The following is a 7,870-nucleotide window of genomic DNA, read 5'->3' as shown; positions in this document are numbered from 1 at the left end:
CACTGTTCTGTGTTGGCTGGTCATCCTGGTATTTTTGGTACCAGAGACTTGGTTGGTAGGTCCTTTTGGTGGCCTTCTTTATTACGTGATGTGCGTTCTTTTGTGCAGTCCTGTGGGACTTGTGCGCGGGCCAAGCCTTGTTGTTCCCGTGTTAGTGGGTTGCTTTTGCCATTGCCGGTCCCTGAGAGGCCCTGGACGCATATTTCTATGGATTTTATTTCTGATCTTCCGGTTTCCCAGAGGATGTCGGTTATCTGGGTTGTTTGTGACCGGTTTTCTAAGATGGTTCATTTGGTGCCTTTGCCTAAATTGCCTTCCTCTTCAGATTTAGTTTCGTTGTTTTTTCAGCATGTGGTTCGTTTGCATGGTATTCCGGAGAATATTGTGTCTGACAGAGGTTCCCAGTTTGTTTCTAGGTTTTGGCGGGCCTTTTGTGCTAGGCTGGGCATTGATTTATCTTTTTCCTCTGCATGTCATCCTCAGACAAATGGCCAAACCGAGCGAACTAATCAGACCTTGGAGACTTATTTGAGATGCTTTGTGTCTGCTGATCAGGATGATTGGGTGACCTTTTTGCCATTGGCCGAGTTTGCCCTTAATAATCGGGCTAGTTCGGCTACTTTGGTTTCGCCTTTTTTTTGTAATTTTGGTTTTCATCCTCGTTTTTCTTCTGGGCAGGTTGAGCCTTCTGACTGTCCTGGTGTGGATTCGGTGGTTGACAGGTTACAGCAGATTTGGGCTCATGTGGTGGACAATTTGGTGTTGTCTCAGGAGGAGGCTCAACGTTTTGCTAACCGTCGTCGGTGTGTTGGTTCCCGGCTTCAGGTTGGGGATCTGGTCTGGTTGTCTTCCCGTCATGTTCCTATGAAGGTTTCTTCTCCTAAGTTTAAGCCTCGGTTTATTGGTCCTTATAGGATTTCTGGGATTATTAATCCAGTGTCTTTTCGATTGGCGCTTCCTGCCTCTTTTGCTATCCACAATGTCTTCCATAGATCTTTATTGCGGAAATATGTGGTACCCGTTGTTCCCTCTGTTGATTCTCCGGCTCCTGTGTTGGTTGATGGGGAGTTGGAGTATGTGGTTGAGAACATTTTGGATTCTCGTTTTTCGAGGCGGAGGCTTCAGTATCTTGTCAAATGGAAGGGTTATGGCCAGGAGGATAATTCTTGGGTTTTTGCCTCTGATGTCCATGCTGCTGATTTGGTTCATGCTTTTCATCTGGCTCGTCCTGATCGGCCTGGGGGCTCTGGTGAGGGTTCGGTGACCCCTCCTCAAGGGGGGGGGGGGGTACTGTTGTGAATTCTGCTTTTGGGCTCTCTCCGGTGGTTGTAGGTGGTAATGCAGTTGTCCCTGAGTTGCAGTCCTGGTCAGGTGTATCTGCTGATTGCAGTTCTGACTGGGGTATTTAGGCGTGCAGGATTCATTAGTCCTTGCCAGTTGTCCATGGTTGTTGGGAGGTTTTGGTCCTGGTTTGGTTCCTTCTGCCTTCTGCCAAATCAGCAAAGATAAGTGTCTGGTTTTGTTTCTGTGGCACACATGCTGTGTGCTTAATAATTCTATGCTATTCAGTGTTTTTTTGTCCAGCTTAGATTGTGTCAGTATTTTCTCAGTCTTGTTGGATTCTCTGGAGTGGCAGATATACATTCCATGTCTTTAGTTAGATTGTGTAACTTTTTGTATTATCTGCTGTGGATATTTTTGGAAGGGTTTTAATACTGACCGCTTAGTATTCTGTCCTATCTTTCCCTATTTAGCTAGAGTGGCCTCTTTTGCTGAATCCTGTTTTCTGCCTGCGTGTGTCTTTCCTCTCCTACTCACAGTCAATATTCGTGGGGGGCTGCCTATCCTTTGGGGTTCTGCTCTGAGGCAAGGTAGTATTCCTATTTCCATCTATAGGGGTATTTAGTCCTCCGGCTGTGTCGAGGTGTCAAGGGTTTGTTAGGCACACCCCACGGCTACTTCTAGTTGCGGTGTTAGTTCAGGTTTTGCGGTCAGTACAGTTTCCACCTACTCCAGAGAAAGTTCATGCGGCTCCAAAGTCACCGGATCATAACAGCGGAGTATATTGTCATCCATGCTGCTGGAAAAAAGTGGACATTTCTACATGTGGGTCACATGGACACACGGTCCATGTGAAGACACGAACATGTGCGCAGCCCCATAGATTATAATGGATGTGTGTCTCCAGTATGGTGAAAAAGGACACCACATGTACCGGAAACATGGACGTGGGCATGGGGACTAAGGTTGCATTGAGATGGTTGTATGTTCTCTCATTTAAAAAAAAAAAATCGGCCAATTATGCTAATCAAACCCTGTCAGAGCCCAGTTTACTGACAGCCAAGTGCAGTCCAGTGTTTCATGTGCACCCAGACTTGTATGGGTGCACATGGTTCGCATATCGGATGCACCCACAGTATGATGCATTTTTTTCTCATGCCGAATCAGCATGAGAAAAAATAGTTGGCACTGCCCCATAGTATAACATTGGTCTGAGTGCTATCCAACAAAACATAGGATAGCACTCAGCCTTGTTGTTTGCTCATGTGAGCGAACGTTAACACAGAGGTTATAGAAAAGCGAGCGGTGCAAAATTTTTAATGAAAATCATTTGCAAACAGAATTTTTAGCCAAAAGTACATGCATGTTATTAAATAAAAAAAAGTCCCCAAAAGATGAACAACCCCTTTAATACTACTGTGGAATGTCACCAGTATAATGAATACTGCACCATCAGGTTTTGATTTATTGGCATTTTCTATCAATTTAAATTTTATTTTATTACATGTATATGGGAATGGATTCCTGCAAAGGGAGGGGATAGATTTTCTTACCGCCATCTGCTGGGATCCATTTCTATCACAAACCTGAGTGTCTTACATGCAGTACGTGAGCCACTTTACTGAACACCTGGCTTTTTCAGTACATTATCTGTGATCTAAATGTTTCATGTAATATTGATCAGTATAATACAATAAATCATTCCTTGTGAGCAGTAATTTCACACATTTACAAATGATGAAACAATCAATCAAGCAAATTATTAAATGGATTTGGACTTTGACCTGTTGTAATTATAAGGCAAACACATTAGCATGAACCTCATGGAAACAGAACAGCTATTGAACAAAGATGACAAATAATTTCCTTTAGGGTTCTCTCACATCGGTGTGTATAAATTCTCTGAGATTCTCAGCCAGAAAAGTTGGCGAGTGTCATGCGCTTTTTTCCCTCACCTACCATCCCCATGACACCAGTATGCAATGCATTTTTAACATCAGCTTTTACATATTCTAAAAATCTTCGTAATTTTATGTTAGGTTACAAATAAAGCAATCTTCTATACAGACATAGATAGAATAGATACTGTATTTTTCAGACAATAAGACGTACTTTTTTCCTCCAAAAATGTGAAGGAAAATGGGGGGTGCGTCTTATAGCCTGGATGTACCTGCTCTGGCTGTGGAGGTGGGGTAGTGACAGAGGGGTAGCAGCGAGTCATAGTGGCAGCAGCTGGCTGCTGCAGCTTGCTGCTGTGGCTAACTTCTGTGCCCGCTGCTAAAGCAAAATTAATATACACTGCTCTCCACGCCCATGGGAGTGGAGAGTAGTCAATATTCATTTTTCTTTAATAGCGAACATGCTGTTAGCCGCAGCAGCCGACTTCCTGCAGCTGCTGGACTCTGGAGTGTGACCGCTACTTAAGGGAATGAATATTCACTGCTCTCCACTCCTATGGGCATCGAGAGCAGTGAATTTTCATTGATCTTTAATAGCGGGCACAGTAGTTGTAACAGCCGCTGGCTTCCAGCAGCTTCTGGGTGATTACATGTGCCCGCTATTAAAGAGAATGACTATTCACTGCTCTCCACGCCCATGTGAGTGGAGAGCAGTGAATATTCATTCTCTTTAATAGCGGGCAAACGTGATCACCCAGTAGCTGCAGAAGCCGGTGGCTGCGGCTAACACTGTGCCCACTATTAAAAATCAATAAATATTCACTGTTCCACATGCCCATAGTCCCGGCATGGGGAGAAGTGAGTATTCCGGAAGGTGTCCTCTGCTTGTAAGCAGTGCATGATGTCACTGTCATGCGCTGCTTACAAGCATAAATCAGCTGCCAGCATCAGAACAGGATGCTGCCATGGAGACCAGGGAAGGTAAGTAGAATGGTTTATGCTTTTTTTATGTTTTCCTGATGGGAGCCATGCATACCAGGATAGCGATGAGGGGGCCATGCATACCAAGATAGGGATGAGGGGGCCATGCATACCAGGATAGGGATGAGTAGGCCATATAGGCCAGGATAGGGATGAGGAGGCCATGCATACTAGGATAGGGATAAGGGGCCATGCATACCAAGATAGGGATGAGGGGGCCACGCATACCAGGATAGGGATGAGTAGGCCATACAGGCCAGGATAGGGATGAGGAGGCCATGTATACCAGGATAGGGATGAGGAGGCCATGCATACTAGGATAGGGATGGGCCATGCATACCAAGATAGGGATGAGGGGGCCACGCATACCAGGATAGGGATGAGTAGGCCATACAGGCCAGGATAGGGATGAGGAGGCCATGTATACCAGGATAGGGATGAGGAGGCCATGCATACTAGGATAGGGATGGGCCATGCATACCAGGATAGGGATAAGATGGGCCATGCAAACCAGGATAGGGATGAGGAGCCATGCAGTCCAGGATAGGGATGAGGAGGCCATGCATACTAGGATAGGGGGAAAGGGGCCATGCAAACCAGGATAGGGATGAGGAGCCATGCAGTCTAGGATAGGGATGAGGAAGACATTCATACCCGGATGGGGATGAGGAGGCCGTGGATACCAGGATGGGAATGAGGGGATCATGAATACTTGGATTAGGGGCATATATATGTGTGTATGTATATACTGTGTATATGTATATATATATATATATATATATATATATATATATATATATAATCTCCAGATATTAGAACACAATGACCACATTTTTGGCTTCTATTAAATATCTTTAAATTATTAAATTATTATATAAGTGCTCTCTGATAAGCATTTTACATGATAAAAGAAAAAAGGTTTTGCATCAAAGCATGAATGAATGATTTGGGGAGTATGGCAAAGCATTATTGGATTTAATAAATTTGTATAACTTCAATTATTTATTTCTGCTACACATAGAACCAATTTTTATAGACTTACAGTAATTAGGTTCACATGTAATGGAGCAAATCTGTATGGATTTGGATGTGGATCTGCAACAAAATCCAAAAGTACAGTGCAAGTCAATATACACACTGACAATGTTAGCAGAAAATCTGCAAAGTGTGAAGAAGCCAAAATGATGCAGAACCACATGGCATAAGCACACTAATAATGGTTTCTAATGTGCTTTTCAGCTGCCCAGATTGAATCCATGTGCTTCTTCTGACCAAGGTACAGTTTTCTTGAATGATACTTGGTTGTGTGGCCTCGGTATGTGGCTGAGGAAGCCAAACATCTAGATGTGGTGGCATATGAAACCGATTCCTGCACTTACATCGGGGGCAGCATTGTTTTCTTGGAGAGGAAAAAAGACAAATAGGAGATTATGTATAAAGTGTGAACCTTCAACAGGTTAATGATTGCCCTGGTGCCAAAAAGAAGAAACAGCCAGGCTCAAGTGGAAGATTTGTCTGTTGTGCGCTCATTCTTCAGTCATTGCCAACTTTTAACAAAGATCTCATTGACTTATAATGTGTCCTTTATTAAAGTATGAAAAATAATGAGTAGAGAGCAGAACTTAACAGGACTTCAGCTTTACTCTGGAGCACAATTATGTCTGTATGTGCCTGTGACAATCTATCCAAGTACTGCTAATTCATGACATCATTAGAGACATGCTGAACCTAGCACTGAACAATCATATCTGCACTTTATTGCTTTGTGCTTATATGGGCCTCATTTATAGATGTATTGCCTGCATCTACAGAAGGCAAAGTGGCATGTCAAAAATCACACTCAAAATGAGGTATAGTTTCTTTTACCACCTATTTTTCTGGTCACTTCTTGAAAATAAGGAAAGAGGCAATTTGTACCCAAGACCCAACAATAAAAATGAGAAAAATTCATGCAAAAATATCTATGCCACAAATAGTATTTTATTTATTATGCACAAGTTTAAAAATTCTGTAAAATCTTTTTGTTTCAGTCAGATCTGTCTAAATAGCTAAAACACTTAGGCTATGTGCACACGCTGGGGATTTTGCTGCGGATCCGCAGCGGATTTGCCACTGCAGATTCGCAGCAGTTTTCCATGCGTTTACAGTGCCATGTAAACCTATGGAAAACAAAATCCACAGTGCACATGCTGCGGAACTGATGAGCTATTGGTCTGTGAGGGCTCATACTCACTTGTGAGAAAAACGGACAAGTGCAATCTGATAAAAAAATCTTTAAATGAGTAGGTGTGTCCAAACTTTTGGTCTGTACTGTATATATATATATATATATGTATATATATATATATATATATATATATATATATATATATATATATACATACAGTACAGACCAAAAGTTTGGACACACCTCATTTAAAGATTTTTCTGTATTTTCATGACTATGAAAATTGTACATTCACACTGAAGGCATCAAAACTTTGACTTAACACATGTGGAATTATATACGGTACTTAAAAAAGTGTGAAACAACTGAAAATATGTCTTATAGTCTAGGTTCTTCAAAGTAGCCACCTTTTGCTTTGATGACTGCTTTGCACACTCTTGGCATTCTCTTGATAAGCTTCAAGAGGTAGTCACCGGGAATGGTTTTCACTTCACAGGTGTGCCCTGTCAGGTTTAATAAGTGGGATTTCTTGCCTTATAAATGGTGTTGGGACCATCAGTTGTGTTGTGCAGAAGTCAGGTGGATACACAGCTGATAGTCCTACTGAATAGACTGTTAGAATTTGTATTATGGCAAGAAAAAAGCAGCTAAGTAAAGAAAAACGAGTGACCATCATTACTTTAAGAAATGAAGGTCAGTCAATCCGAAAAATTGGGAAAACTTTGAAAGTGTCCCCAAGTGCAGTGGCAAAAACCATCAAGCGCTACAAAGGAACTGGCTCACATGAGGACTGCCCCAGGAAAGGAAGACCAAGAGTCACCTCTGCTTCTGAGGATAAGTTTATCCGAGTCACCAGCCTCAGAAATCGCAGGATAACAGCAGCTCAGATTAGAGATCAGGTCAACGCCACACAGAGTTCTAGCAGCAGACACATCTCTACAACTGTTAAGAGGAGACTTTGTGCAGCAGGCCTTCATGGTAAAATAGCTGCTAGGAAACCACTGCTAAGGACAGGCAACAAGCAGAAGAGACTTGTTTGGGCTAAAGAACACAAGGAATGGACATTAGACCAGTGGAAATCTGTGCTTTGGTCTGATGAGTCCAAATTTGAGATCTTTATTTTCAACCACCGTGTCTTTGTTCGATGCAGAAAAGGTGAACGGATGGACTCTACTTGCCTGGTTCCCACCGTGAGGCATAGAGGAGGAGGTGTGATGGTGTGGGGATGCTTTGCTGGTGACACTGTTGGGGATTTATTCAAAATTGAAGGCATACTGAACCAGCATGGCTACCACAGCATCATGCAGCGGCATGCTATTCCATCCGGTTTGCGTTTAGTTGGACCATCATTTATTTTTCAATAACCTCACAAATCTACAGTTGAAAATCCCATAAAAAGTGAAAATGTATTAAATATTCATTAAAATGAAATAATGCAATTCAGAACAGGTTAATGGATAACAAAGGGAAACAAGTGAAGCACTATATGATAGTACAATAAACCAAAGGACTCATGTCCACCTCACTGCAGCATACGTACTAA

Source organism: Ranitomeya variabilis, chromosome 3 (assembly GCF_051348905.1).
Source record: "Ranitomeya variabilis isolate aRanVar5 chromosome 3, aRanVar5.hap1, whole genome shotgun sequence".
In the NCBI taxonomy this organism is placed as follows: Eukaryota; Metazoa; Chordata; class Amphibia; order Anura; family Dendrobatidae; genus Ranitomeya; species Ranitomeya variabilis.
The sequence above is the reverse complement of the archived record's forward strand: the minus strand, read 5'-3'. Positions refer to the sequence as shown.